Below are 15,742 nucleotides of genomic sequence, written 5' to 3'. Positions count from 1 at the left end.
ATGAAGGTGTCAGAATAGATTATCCCCAGGTTCCTTTCAGCTTTGACTTTTTATATTACTAATGCTGACATCTGTTGAGAAAACAAACAAAAAAAAAGTGAAGTAAAAAAGCAAGATGAAAAATGATATAAAAGCATAGCAAAAGAACATAAAAAGGAAGAATAGATATGTTTGAAATTCAGAGAGAATTTAAGGTAGGAAACACACAAAGCCAAGAAATTAAAGGATGAAAAGCCGCAAAATATCATGAAATATGATAAAAAAAGAAATTAATTTAAGAAAATTAAAGAGAAATGAAAGAATTTAATATATTTTTGAAATGCCTCACTAGCTAATGGCAAAACTCAAGGAAATGGAAACTATTATAGAAAATCTGTCAACAGATAAAGCAAAAACAGATTAATATAGGAGGAAATAGAATGGAAGCAAAATAAGAATTGAAATAGTTGAAATAAAAAGCTCAAAAACAACTGGAAAAAAATTAAAAGCAATGTTGAAAATGATGGATGCATAGGGCAGAACATAGAGGAAAAATCCTCTGAATTACTACTGTTCTACATGGAAGAAAAAAATTGGATGATTATATTTCAGGAAACACTGCAAGAAAACTTCCCAGAATTATCAAAAATAAATAGTACTTTCTGAGCACAAAAAATTCCCAGAAGAGTAACAAGAAAAAAGTCAAATTTCATCTCACTTAGGCACATAATTGGCAAATTTTACAATGAAAAGGGAGGGGGAATCCTTCTAATAATCACTAGGAAGTAAGACATCAATTAAAAAGAAATATCAATTAGAACATCTCAAAGATTTTTCTTTGAAAACGTTAAAAAAACATGGTCCTAGATTCCATAATCAATTTCCCAGCAATGTAAGCATTCAGGATGAACAATTCAAACCACAAAGACCTCAAAGAATTTGTGAATTAAAAAAAAACAACAACTTTAAAGAGCCTTTAGAATAGAACTAAAGAAATAAGAGAGAGCTTAGAATTTAAGATATTAGATATTTTTTCACAGTGATAAACCAGAGATTAGATCCTCTATAATGTGATAAAAATAACCACAGTATTATGTTGTTGATACATGTGTATGTATATATATATATTGAACAATGTTGTCAGTAAGGTCAATGTAGAATCAAACATGACAATAACTGAACAACAAAAATTATATTTTAAAATAACTAAATGATATAGTGTTCTAATCCAATGGTGAATGAAACTATAGTTTTTTGATAAGGAAGTATTTATAAAATTTTTAGAAAGTACTACATCATTAAAATATTGACTATCTGATGATTTTTTTTTTCATTTGTACATCTTATCAGTCCCTTAAACTCAATTTATGCAAAATGAAAACTCATCTTTTCTTCAAAATCTGCTCATCATCCAAATTTCTTTATCTTTGTTCTTGGCAATAGCATTTTTCAAGTTACCAGATTCATAACCTGGAGTCACCTTTTGATTCTTCTCTCTCTTATATCCTTTTAATCAACCTTTGCCAAGTACTGTGGATCTACTTCACAATGTCTCTCTCTTATTCATGCTCTCATGTCTACTACCATACCCACTAAACTACTTCACATCCCCAGCTCTTCTCACTTACACTATTATAATGACCTCTATACTAGTTCTCATATACATAAGCTATCATCTCTCTAATCTAATCTTCACTTTTCTGGTCAATTATTTTTTACTGATGTACTATTCTGATCACAACACTTCTCCACTGAAAACCTTTCCATGGTTTCTCATTGCCAAATATGATATAAAATTTAGATCCTGGAATTCAAGGTCTTCCTTGGATGGCTTCAAGAATGGCTCTAATCTTCCCTTCTAGCTTTATTTTCTGTTGCTTTCCCTTTCAGGACTGTGCTAAATTGGACTGTTCTATTCCTACTAATAACCCAGCCTTATCAGTTTTCATGTATTAGTTCAAGCCAAAACTCATGCCTGGAATGGACTCCTCTTCACACATTCTCCCTGTAATTACTCTGCTGATGTCCCCTTTCCTTAAAAGGTCCAACTTAGGTGTTCCCTTTTTCTTGAAGGCTTTACCATCAGCTCTATCAGCTGAAAGTGAACCCTCCTGAAGTATCCTCACCTCTCTTTCGCAACAATGTTTGCCCATGTTATCATGGTATTTCTATATGTATTTCCCTCTTTCTCATTTGGATGCTAACTTCCACTAGCATCCAAAAGAGATGGTCTGAATCAGCTGGAAAGCTGCATATATGTAGCATTTAGCATGGTGGTATGTCCACAGTAGATGGTATTTGAAAATATTTAAGGCAGCCAGATAGCATAGTGGATAGTATCTGGAGTCAGGAAGACCTGAATTAAAATCTAGTCTCAGACACTAATTGTTGGACTCTGGGCAAGTCATTTAACCCTATTTGCCTCAGTTTCCTCATCTGCAAATGAAATGGAGAAGGAAATGATAAACCACTCCAGTTTCTTTGCCAAGAAAACTCTAAATGGGATCACAAAGAATCCAACATGACTGAAAACAACAAAATGATCATTTGTGATTATAATTACTACTAACAAGAACTGACTTATACAATGGTCTAAAATTTACAAAGCTCTTTACATATATTATCTAATTGGATCCTTTTAACATCCATGACCTGTAGTAAATATTGTCTCATTTTATGGATGTGAAAAACGATGTTGAGAGAAATGGCTTCTACAAATCACACAGTAAGTGTGAGAGGCAAGATTAGAACTCCGATTTCTTCTGATTAAACACTGTACTTTTCCTCTATGTCTTGTTGCCTTTTATATTGATAGCTGACACATATAATCCTTTAAGGTTTATGAAAGATTCTATTTAGAGGGAGTTTCAAAAGTCTTTAGCAAGCTTTTAATAGCTTTAAAATGCACTAAGATTTTTGCAACACACTGTATAATATCTTATTTGAATCTCACAATACCTCATGAAGTTTATGCTCTAAGTATTTGAGAACATCAAGAAATCACTGAAAATATTGTGTACATGATAAATAATGATAAACAATGCTATGCTTTATGCCTTAGGCATCATCATTATTGAGGATGACTACTGGTACAAGTTGATTTGAGTTACAAAGCTCTGTGCTTTGCTGTTACCTGTTTCCATAGTAGCCTTTTCCTTCTTCTTCCCTCTTCCTCTTCTATGTCTTCTTCTTCTCTTCTTCTCTTTTTATCCCCCTCATCCCTCTCCAAACTGCTGCTGTATGGGAAGTCCCATCACCATCAAGGGACTAAAATTCCACCAGTAGCCCACATGCCATTGGCAGATAATGAAGTCCATGGTGAGGAAGTACTGAGTGCTTAATATATGGTAATTGAATGATTAGTAGAAATTTAAACTACTGCAATCATTTATGGGAACAAACTAATAATATGGAATAAGAGTTATAAACTGAATATACCTTTCAACTTGATGTACCTATTAACATAGCTACAGCAGCTATGTGGCACAGTGGATAGAATACCAATCTTGGAGTTAGGAGGATAAGTTAAAATCTGGCTTCAGACACTTAATAGTTGTATGATACTGGACAAATCACTTTTCCCTGTGTGCCAAGGTTTCCTTATCTGTCAAATGAGCTAGAGAAGGAAATGGCAAACCACTCCAATATTTTTGTCAAGAAAACTCCAAATGAGATCATGGAGAACTGGAAATGATTGAACATTCATTGGTAGTTTTCTATTCTAAGCATGTTATTAAAAGGATAAAAACAACATACAACAATGAAAAGAACTCTGGATTTGGACCCTGGTTCAGCGCCTGCTTCTTTTGCTTACTTTCTGCGTTACCTTAAACATATTTAATTTTTTTTTTTTAGGTTTTAATTTCCTAATCTGTCAATGAAGGAATTGAACCAGATGACCTTTAAGATCCTTTCAGCTCCAAAGCTATGAACTATCTGGCAAAAATACTCACACCTGACTTATTTTTAGTAGCAAAAATATTAGAACCAATCTCAATATCCAATTTTTAGGGAATAGCAGAATGTGTTGGTGTTTATCACTATAACAGAACCTGACCTTAAAATGATAAACATGGAAGAATACATAGAAACATCAAAAGACAAAGTGATAAAGAGAAAAGAAATCAGAATTACGAGATCACACACACAGTGAACTGCAACTAATAAAAATGGTCAACACCCCCACATAATTATAAACTACAATAACAAGCAAATTTTACAAGTACATGAATTGACAAGAGACCAGAAGACACTGAGTTCTGTTATGCTTACTTTGTAACCATTTTTATCTTTTTCTTTAATCAAATGAAAGAGTTCATGGTTGGCTTTTTTGGTTTGTTTTATTTGGGATTTTATTCCTCATTTTGTTTATATAATGCATGTTTGTTATGCTTGTTATTAAGTTTGTAATACAAATTATCCCTAAAAGACAAACAAAAGTGAATTTTTGGAACACTGTATAACTGGTCCCTTAGCGTCTTACTTTCTTTTCCATCCTACTTCAGATATTGTCTTAGCATTTATCATAACACATCAGAAACTATTGTTTAAAAAGGGCCAAGCTTACTTCTAGAATAAACCATTTTTTAAAAATCTCCATAGAAAACTTCAGAAAAATAGGTGGATTGACCATAACATCCAACAATTTGACATGTAGTGGTAGTTAGTGGTATGCTGGTAAATGTTTAACAAATAGCTTTCCAAAAAAAGGAATATATACAAGATATTTTTTATATTTATTCACCATTATCAGTGTTTCATTGCTTTCTTAGATCTGAACTATAAACAAAATAATAAATCAAGCCCAGACTGGTAGCATATTTTCAAGGTGTAAATAAATATTCATACTGCAGAGCTGGCTCCAGCAAGTCACAGTTTTGGCCTTTTTGAATTATTTACTTTTGCTGAGCATGGTGGTGTCGTGATTCAGTCATGTCTGGTTCTTCATGACCCCATTTGGGATTTTCTTGACAAAGATACTGGCATGGTTTGCCATTTCCATCTCCAGCTCATTTTTTAGATAAGAAAACTGAAGCAACCAAAGTTAAATGACTTGCCTAGGGTCCCATAGCTAGAAAGTGTCTGAGACTGGATTTAAACTCAGACCTTCCCGACTCCAGGCCCAGTGCTCTATTCACTAGGCCACCTTGCTGTGCCTAGTGTCTTATCTCCTTAACTAGACCCTGAACTCTCCTTATCTGAAAGCAGTATGGTATTATTTTGGCAGTGAGAAAGTCCAGCACAGGGTTGAGCATTTAACTGAAGGGATAGCAATCAGGCAATCTGTAAGCATTTAATAAATATGTCTACTAGAATAAAAGAAAAGATGTATTGAATAGTTCTGCTATTCCCCGCCCTCCTCTCCCCCAAATCAGGAGGACAGGGTAAGTGATCTCCAGAGACTAAAAGACCTCTTGGTCCTAGAATTTTATGATTCCAAATAGGATCATCCTTTGGAATCATCCCTGACTTGGATCTTTTCTCAGTGTTTGCCCTTACTCTGACTCCTTTTGATGTCAAGAAAATGCTTTTGGATACCCTACATATGCTAAGTACTGTATTAAGGATATGAGTCAGAAATTAAATAATCTTCTCTAGAAAGGAATTTGTAGCCTATTAAGTGAAAAAATATATACACATATATTTGTTGTTGTTGTTTAGTCATTCAGTTGAATCTGACTCTTTGTGACATACTGTTCATGCAATTTTCTTGGCAAAGATACCAGAGTAATTTGTCATTTCCTTCTCCAGTGGATTAAGGCAAACAGAACTTAAGTGACTTGCCCACCATTACACAGCTAAGAAGTATCTGAGGTCACATTTGACCTCTGCCCTCTTGTTATTGGACCTAGAATTCGACTAGTGTTCTACCTAGTATCTACTGAATCACCTAGTTGCTTCCTATACATACAGATATACAAAAATATACACATCTATATATACATATGAACATATTATATAATATATGAAATTGTAATATAAATTATGTAAATATAAATTTCAAATTAATTCAATCCAGCTTTGTGGAAGGCAATTCATTAGGGTCTGGAGTTACACAAACACCTTCCCTCCAAATAATCACTGCTCTCAAGGAGCTTATATTTTACTGTTTTCTAACATCATCATTAGCACATTACAACTAAAGTAAAGTAAAAAAACAGAACTGAAATGCCATTCAACTGATTGCCTATTAATACCAATTTCTGCTATTCAGTTCATCAATCATTTTATTGAGCACATGTGAAGTCAAATGCTTTAGGTAAAGCTCTGGACCTAAAGATTTTTCTGTAAAATGAACAAAGTGGATGAGCCAACCTCTAAGGCCTCTTCCAGCTCTGACTTGTGATCCTATGATCCTTTTACATTGTTTGCCAAACATCTTGTTTTTCTGGAGCCAATTAATCTAGACACAGGGGTCCTTAAACTTTTAAAATAGAGGGTCAGTTTACTGTCCCTCAGACTGTTGGAGGGCCGGACTATAGTAAAAACAAAAATTTTGTTTTGTGGGCCTTTAAATAAAGAAACTTCATAGCCCTGGGTGAGGGGGATAATCATCCTCAGCTGCTGCATCTGGCCCGTGGGCCGTAGTTTGAGGACCCCTGAATTCTAGAGGGATTTGTTAAATACTTGCTAGGTGTCAGGCATTATACCAAGTGCTGGAAATTCAAAGGAGATCTAGCTCCTCTTCTCTATGGGCTCACATTCAATGTAAGTACATGTTATGTAACATTCTAAGTTCAAATCTAGCTTCAGACACTTACTAGTTGTATGACTCTGGGCAAATCACTTATCCCTGTTTGCCTCAGTTTGCTCATCTGTCAAATGAGCTAGAGAAGGAAATAGTAATGTCCTTATCAGGAAAACCTCACAAGGGACATAAAGAGTTGGACTGGGATGTCTGAGCATTAAGGGGAACGGGGTTCACTTTGCCAGGCAGGCTGGGAAATGTCTCATGTAGAAAATGATGTTTCAGCTTACTTCTGGTATAGAACTCAGGAGTTCAGAGATGTAGGATGGGGCTAAAACTGATTGAGTATCAGCATTTCACATTGGCTCCTAAACTCTGACTTGCTGGACCTAATCAGTAGTGAGATGCCTGTGAATAGCTGCTTACTTCTAGCCTGAGCAAAATAAAGAGTATTCTTCCCTTCTCTCCCCTCCTCCCCTCAAAACCATTAGGTTGGGGATTGGGGGAGGGTTGAACTAATTCTTCAAGGAAGCCAAGAGGGAGAGGTAAGATGGGGAGAACATTCTGGGCATGGGAGATGGCTAGTGAAAGGTCACTAATTCAGGAGATTGAGTGTTGTGTGAGAGGAATCCTAAGAAGGCCTTTTAGACTGGTTTTGCCTGTACTAGCAATTCCTTTGAACTAGGGCATTTGCTGGGTGAGGTGTTTATTTGTTGGAGGGTAGATTCTGAAACTTTTTTGTTTTCCCCAAAAGAAGATAGTGCTGCTAAAAATTTTCATTTTCATTTTGCTTCTTTCTTCCATTGCTAGTACAATTAAGTTTGTTTTATATGATCTTCACATCCCAGCTTGAACCATTTCCCAACCTCCTCCCCCACAAACCCATAAGAAAGATTGCAGTGATCTCATTCATATCCTTAAAGGCTTTGCTGATTTTGAAAATCATTTTCAAATTTGATTTACAACAACACTGCAAATACTCTGCCAAGTATTTCATGTACTGGTAGAAAGACTAGTTTTCTATATAGATCCATTAAAATGAAATCTTGTAGATTATTGAAGACTGACAGGTTAATGAGGTGAATGAAAGTACTATAAAGTGAAGGGAAAGAAGGAAATTAAGTGGATACCTCATGAAGCAGTCAAGAGGTTCCCTAGAGATTTTCTTGCCCAGGCTAGGTCATGGAAAATAGATAAGTTTGCAGATGATTGTGTTGGCACCTCTGCCAGGAGTTGCAAATAATCAGAGTATTTAGGAGTTAAACTAGAGAATGGAACTGATATATGATCATTTAACATTCTCCCAAATACCAGGGTTTGCTCAGGCTAACCTAGAGTTAGTCAGGAGCAGAGATAGTAAGTATATGGTGAGAATGCGGGCAAGAAAACATCATTCTGAGAAGGGAACCCAAAGGCCTCAACCAGCCTGCCAAAGGGGAGCATTACACACAGAAAAAGTTAAGAATTCCTCAAATAGATTGTCCATAAGATTTTTTTTTACCCCTAAGAGTCTATGATTCTACAAATTATAAGATAGGAAGGTACTCACCATAACTACACTACCAATGTCATTATAAGGCCCAGAAACTGTTCCTATCTGAATTCATTAAGGAGGGTTGAAATTTAACCTTCTTTTTTCTTCTTCAATCAAAAAACGAAACAAAATGAAACAAAACACCAACTAAGTCTGCATTTAAAATTGTTGTCATTAGCTTCCCACCCACACCCTCATTGACAGTCATGATTGAAAAATCTGTTATTTCAGCTACCCCCAGAGATCTACTGAGCTAAATGTTAAGAGGGACAGAGTATTGTTAAGTGAATGCAATGGCTGTCAGAAGCTGTTAAAAATAATTCAGTTTATGTGCCTTTTCCATCAATAACTAAATGACTTGACATTTTTATTATTTTGGATTTACTGAGCTCTACTCTCAGAGCTTTCTGCCTTTAAGAACAGCTGCCAAATTAAGGTCAACTTCATTTTGAACCTTCATTCAAGTCACTCAAGACACTGATAAATTGGGAAAGCATTGCATTTTTGCTACTGTAACATCTCACATACATTCATTTTTTTCCAATTATTCTTCCCTCTCTCTTCCTTTTCCCCAACCCAAACTTTGGGTTCTTACCTTGGGGAAGATTCAAAAAGCACTGCCAAGGCCACAAATGGGGTGAAGAAGAACCCCAGGATAAAGTTAAAAGACAAGTGACTTTTTGTCTCTGGTCTGCACTTTCTGCATCTATAAAATGAGAGGATTATCGCATTAGATAATCTCTAAGATTCTCCCAGTCTACAAAATCGATAATTCTATGAAATCAGCTAGTCTGATAATGCCTCTTCCCTCACCATAATGAAACTAACATTAGCGGAGTGAATGGGAGTACTATGAAGGGACAGAAGGAAACTAAGAGGAAACCACATGAAGCAGCCAAGAAAGAGGTTCCCTAGAAATTTTACTGCCAGGCTGAGCTATGGGAAATAGGTAGGTTAAGTTTGGAAATGATCATTGGTACCTCTACCAGCAGCTACAACTACTTAGTGTATTTAAAGGAGCCAAGTGGAAAGACCATTGAATTTTATTCATTCATTTTTTTTTTTTTTTGTGGTAAAGCAATTGGAGTAAAGAGACTTGCCCAGGGTCATACAACTAGTGTATGTCAAATATCTGAGGCTGGATTTGAACTTAGGTCCCCCAGATTCCAAGGCTAGCTCTCTATCCACTGTGCTATCTACCTATCCTGAGCACTGGATTTTAATCAGAAGACATGGATGCAAATTCGGATTCTGTCATTATTATGTGTGTCATCTTAGACTAGTACTCCCATTTCCTCATCTATAAGAAAAAGGGATTAAAACAAAGTCTCAAAGTCCTATCAAATTTTAACATTCTATGATTCTCATTTTCAAATTTGAATAATATTTTCTATTCTATGAAATGCAAAACTATGTTACAGTTACTTATAAGTTGTTTGTGACTTAAATTTGATTCTCAATTGATTTTTTTCATTCTATTAATTGGTGGCCCTATATTTTAAAAGTTTTCCCATTTCTGCTTTAAGAGCTCCATCAAATAATATAAATGATTTGTTGAAATGCTGCATGTAACTGATAACAAGAAGTTAGTGTAGCAAATCACGATAACATTTTTTCCTGAGTTCTCCATAGGCTTTTGAACAGAAACCACATTCATCTTTACCATCTGTCTTAGTCTTTCTGAAAAAGCCTGATAATGTGACTCTTTTAACTGATGAGTTCTTCTGAAGAACTAGAATAATGGTCTAATCATTGGGACCCCTCACATATTTAGTGGAATCAGTAAAAATTCTTCAGGAAATGGAATAAACTGTAGGGTATTTTCAGTAAATGTGTCAGTTATAGATTCAGAGGAGCTAGTGATTCTACCTCTGATACTACTTGGATGATATAGGACAAATATTTAACTTCGTTGGGTCTCAGAATTCTCATCTATAATGTGAGATGGGGGTGGGGGCTAGATAACCTTTAAATTTCCTTATGGCTCCATATCTGTGAGCTAGGATGTTCTACATACCTATCATATACTCCATTTTTACTTCTGCCTTTAAAAATGACCATTTTTCATGCAATTTCATCTCCCCTCCTCCTCCCTGCTTAAGACCTTTATTGATTCTTCCCAGTTACAATGCCTTTCCTTTCCCCACTACCTGGAATTTATTTTGTATATATGTATATATTTACATATGCAAGTATTTTCTCTTCCTCCCTCCTATATCTTTAAGTGCAGACCAAACACTTAATAAGTGCTGTCAATTAATTGATCCTGTGCTCTGAAGATTTAACACATTTATTTATGTACACATAATATTGGGCAACTAGATGGCACAGTGGATAGAGCAATCAGTCTTGAGTCAGGAAGACTCATCTTTCTAAGTTCAAATCCAACAACAGACCTTTAGCAGTTGTGTGACCCTGGACAAGTCACTTAATTCTGTCTCAGTTTTCTCATCTGTTAAATGAACTGGAGAAGGAAATGGAAACCACTCCAGTATCTCTGTCAAGAAAATCTCAAATGGGGTCACAAAAAGTTGGACACAACTGGAAAATGACTAAACAACAATATTAACAAACATTATCATGTAGCATATACAAGCAATGTAGAATTACAATGATAAATAATGCATAGTTGATGCCTTCAAAAATGTGTAGTTCATTTGAAGAATTAGATGTATGTTTATAGACATTATATACACACAAACATATATACTACATACTATATACATGAAATATGTCATATAGATATAATATTGACTTAAGTCTTATAAAATGTCAAATATTATTAGAATATACACTTACATATAGCATATATAATATATACAGATATAATCTATATAGATATATCATATATTTTTATAATATACACACATATTTATAGACTATATGTCTCCTTCAATACTCCAAGACATGAATATAAATAAGTTTGATAGAAGAATATGGTAAATACAAAGGAGAAGTCCAAAGTGCTATGAGAAATCTGAGAACCCAACAGAAGGAAAATAGAGGGGAAGGAAATCAGACAAAGCTTCATAGAAAAGACAACAGCTAAGTTGATTAGTGAAAAATGGAAAAGCCATCTATTCTAGTCACAAGAGACAGTTGACTGAATACATATGGACACAGAACAAGGGAAAGGCAAAAGGAATAGTAAATAATACAGTCAAACAGGTACCCAGAATATGTGAAAGGTATACCAGCATGAGATACAGTATGCCTAATTGTGGAGAGCGTACTTCTTAATCAGAAGAGTAAACTTCATGCAATTAGCAATGGAGAGCTGCTAAAATCCTTTTAATTATATTTTAATAATTTTTGTGGATCTGTGAAAAATCATCCAGATTGTTTATTCATTTTACTAAATTTTCTTGAAGAGAAAATGGGAAAATAAAATATAAGCAGACCACATACTGATACACAGACTGTTCCTTACAGTGAAGGTTAGTGCTTAGGTGTGATTTTTATTTCACTTTGGGGCCCAAAATTTTTTTCCATGAATATATATCTCAGAAATTATAATGGTTTTTGTTTACAACTCCAGTCTCTTTCTGCTTTCCTGTAACTTATTTCCATTGCCAGGTTCCAACCCCATTCTTTTGTGGTACTTTCCTGGGTGAATTCTGACCCAGACTTGTCCAGCACTAATTTATTTTCTCATGCTTTCCACCCACACTAATCCATCTTCTCATTTTCTCCACCTGCATCATTCTTCATTTCCTCCACCCTCCTCAATCCCTCCCCCCATTCTGGAGACAAGATTCCTGCCCTGGGTGTTGGCACCAATGGTAAACCCAGATTAACTCAGTTTAAGATTACAACTCCAGATTCAATTTTCTTGTACCCAACACTTCCTCCATTAAATCCTGAGTGTCTAAGGATCCAGCCCCAGTAATACAGCTACTTCTTTCTGTATAACAAACAAGATTTTTTTTCTATCAAATTTCGTTGCTTGACATCTCATATGGATGTAAGAGAAAAGGAGATCCTTTTCTTTCTGCAGATGGTACAACATTTGCTCGAGATCCACAGTGTACACTTTCATTTTTTAAAAAAAATCTTTTAATGCAACCAGCTCTCTTTGCTTTAGTCAAAGGCAGTTTCTTGCTTTCTTCAGACTGTTTCTTCTCTACTGCACCTTTACAATGAAGTCATCTGAATTCTTTGGAATCTTTACTCAGGCTTCTTGGCACTATTTTTGGTGTTCTTTCCTACTAATCCTCTGCTTTTTTTTTATGAAGTACATTCTTCCCAGTGAGGTTGAGCCAGTCATAGTTGATCTGGTGGAAAATGTTATACTAGAAAAACTAGCACTCCTCTGCTATGGATTCTTTTCAGAAAAAAAGGAAGGGTTTCAATGTAGAATATTTGATGTTCTCAAATGAGAAGGGCCCATTCTTTAACTGCATTAATGAGGGGGAGCAGCTTAGATGAAGGAAGCAGAAAATTGGACAGAAGAAATGGTTCTTTAGTCAGAGGGCCTGGATTCAAGTCCTATTTCTGATGTTTATTACTTGTGTAATGCTGGGGTCTCATTTTTGGTCAGTAGAAGGCCTATGAGGTTTCTTTCAACTCTAGGTCTCTAATCCTAATTTTTTCTGTAAACTTTTAATTGCTCAACTAAATAAACAAATGAATGGATAGATGGACGGACAGGTAGACAGAAAAACAGTGACAAATCAATATTAGTTCCTGGTACTGCTATTAGAAGTTTCAACAAACCCAAATCATGCTAGGGAAAGCAGACCCAAAGAGCAATTAAAGTCTTTCCCAGCTCTGATCTTTAGACTGATGTGGCCCTGGACAAATCTGGTTCTTAAATTTCCTCATTTGCAAAGTGAGAAGTTTGGATGTGTGATCTATTGGATCCTGATCAATGACAATTGATGCCTTCCAGCTCTGAATCCAGTTTCCTCTGATTCACACCATCCTCTGACATTTTGATTGAATTTTATTTCCCTCTACAATTGGGGCTAACATTATCTGTCTAAAACTCAGAGCAGTAGACTTTGAATCAAGCAATCAAGAAAGCATTAATCAAGTGCCTACTATATGCCAGGTACTATGTAGGGATGAAATCTGTGCAAATTAACTTCAAAAAGCTTCTAAAAGTCATGACTATATTGTTAGAATTGAATTCACATTTCCCAAGAATATTCAATACCCCAGAGGATCATAGATCTAGATCACAGAAGCCATCAGGCCCCATTCTCTTTTTAACAAAAAGAAAACTGAGAATTAAAGAAATGAGTTGCCTAAAGTCACAAGAGACTAATGATGATGATAATAGCCAGCATTTCTATGATCTTAACTCTATTCTCATGATCACCCTTGATCTTAAATGCTGTTATTATCCCGACTTTACACATGAAACTAATGAAGATTGGAGAAATTAAGTGGCTTGTCCAAGATTACATAGCTAGAAACTATCCAAGAGGAGATTTAAATTCATGCTGTGCCAACATCTATGAAATAAGGCCTTTACATAATATTCAATTACCCAATGCCTCATTTTTCCTTATGTTCCTGCTGTTATCCTGTTTCTTCCTTTTAGATCCAACTCCCCTACTTGGGGTATATAGTACAGATAAGACAATTGAGGTTGTAAATCCAAAGACATAGTTGTAGACATTGTTCTGTCATCAATTCAATTTGTGACTTTAGAGAAATCAATTAAATCTTTGGCAAAGTTCCTGCCTCTTTAGTAACCACAGCTACTAAAAAACCCAGAAAAGAAAGTTATTGACACTAAAATCCTATATAGTGTTACATGGTTTCAATATCAGAAATAGACATATTATTTTCTTATTTTTCACTGTAAATCACACTAAAAAAAAGATGCATTGCCATTGGCTTTGCCCCTACATCCTAAAGACTACTATCCCTTTCTATCTGACTTGCTCCTGCTGAAGTCTCTTAGAAACTCTTAGAGGCATTTTCTTGTTCTATCAGGATATGAGTTCCTTGAGAACAGGGACTGTCTTGATTTTCTACCTGTAGTCCGTCGTGCTTTGCATATAAGTAAATGTTTAATTAATTTTCATTAATTCAGTCATTGTGATGCAAACAGAAATAAACACCAAGCATCAGCTATAACATGTGGCTTTTTTTTTTTCTGAAGCCAATTGGGTTTAAGTGACTTGCTCAGAGTCACACAGCTAGAAAGTGTGTCTGAGATCACATTTGAACTCAGGTCCTCCTGATTTCAGGGTTGGTGCTTTATCCACTGTGCCACCTAGCTAACCCAACATATGGCTTTTTCAAAAGTTGTCATGGTTTGAGAACCCAAAGGCCAGCCAATTGCATGCATTTTTAAAATAAAAGAATGTTTTTTCAGTAGAAAGGTGAAAGATCTTGAATATGGAATACTATATGAGAGAATCATTTATTGGTTGTTTTTTCTTAATGGTTTTTCTTTGTAAGGAGGGGCAAGGTACCTGGGAGTAATCATAATATAAAACCAAAAATTATCAGTAAGTCTTTTTTTTTTTTAATGGAATATTGATACAGTAAAGCTTAGGGATACAAGTAGTTATCCAATGTAGCTGCTCCTATAAGAGAATAACAGTTTGGGAATGCAAGGAAAATTTTTATTTATTTGAACAATGACTCTTCATAGAAGGAAGAAATGCCCCCATCCCACCCCTGTCCCTGTACTTTATGCTATACCCCTGCTATGACTTTATGAGTATGTAGTTTGGATAGTCTTAGAATAAATATCTCCTGGTATGATGCAGTTCAGTGGGGAAGTGGATTTTCTTAAGAAATATTTTTCAGGAAGACGTCTATTTAGTTTATTTCCGGATATCCATATTGTGCTGTTGTTCAAATGGCACTCTCAGATAGTAAGCCAATTAATGACTATTAGTAATCAAACTTGCCATGTGTAATTCCATTAAGTACCCAAGTAGAAAATCACCTGGGAACTGTTTGTCTTCAGTAATTCAAGTTACTTATTCATAAAAAGAATTCTGTCTAAATTTCTCTCAGTATCTTGAATAGTACTTTGCATATAGCCAGTGCTCAATATTAATTCCTTGAACTGAATATTGCAGTGTTGGCTCTTAGTGATATAGTAGGTTATAGAAAAGACAAACAGTGAGAATTTGTATAATTGTTAAAAAAAATTTCATGGAAGGAATAGGGCTTGAATTGGATCTTGATGGATAAGATTTGAATGAGGACATAGGAGGGCATTCCAGGAAAGACAGAGGTAGAAATAAGAACAATTCATCTGTGGGACAGTGATATCCGTGGCTTGGCTATTTAGTCAGAAGATGCTGATTGGGTAAAAAAGTCAGTGATAATGAATGAGGTCCTAGTCAGGCTGGATTTTTTTGTTCTCTTCCCTTAGTTTAGTTGAAAAGTTTTACCAATAACCCAAGCTATGATGAAAAGAACCATTTAATTGGGAAGATGATAAACCAAAATCCCCAATCCCAGAAAGAGTTTATCTTTTATTCCCAATTGATAATAATATCTGTTCTATTTAACTTACAGGTTTTGTATAAAGCTACAATGTGATCATACATATAAAGGGGATCTAC

At 35.2% G+C, this 15,742-nt stretch overlaps 1 protein-coding gene across 5 annotated transcripts in view; it reads right to left on the bottom strand.

The window, feature by feature from the left end:
- Positions 1-15,742, bottom strand: part of MRAS (muscle RAS oncogene homolog) — a 107,964-nt gene that overhangs the window by 60,453 nt on the left and 31,769 nt on the right. For 2 of the 5 annotated variants that reach the window (XM_051985621.1, XM_051985623.1), the window contains exon 1: positions 8,797-9,596. The exons of 2 other annotated variants lie outside the window; for them this stretch is intronic. The gene's annotated coding sequence lies outside the window, so the exon portion shown is untranslated. Of the gene's footprint in view, positions 1-3,112; positions 3,346-8,796; positions 9,597-15,742 lie in introns of those variants that run through there. One more of the 5 variants, XM_051985622.1, reaches the window with a different exon arrangement.

Source organism: Antechinus flavipes, chromosome 3 (assembly GCF_016432865.1).
Source record: "Antechinus flavipes isolate AdamAnt ecotype Samford, QLD, Australia chromosome 3, AdamAnt_v2, whole genome shotgun sequence".
Classification (NCBI taxonomy): domain Eukaryota; kingdom Metazoa; phylum Chordata; class Mammalia; order Dasyuromorphia; family Dasyuridae; genus Antechinus; species Antechinus flavipes.
Note: the sequence above shows the minus strand (reverse complement) of the source record. Positions and strands in the feature narration are given on the sequence as shown.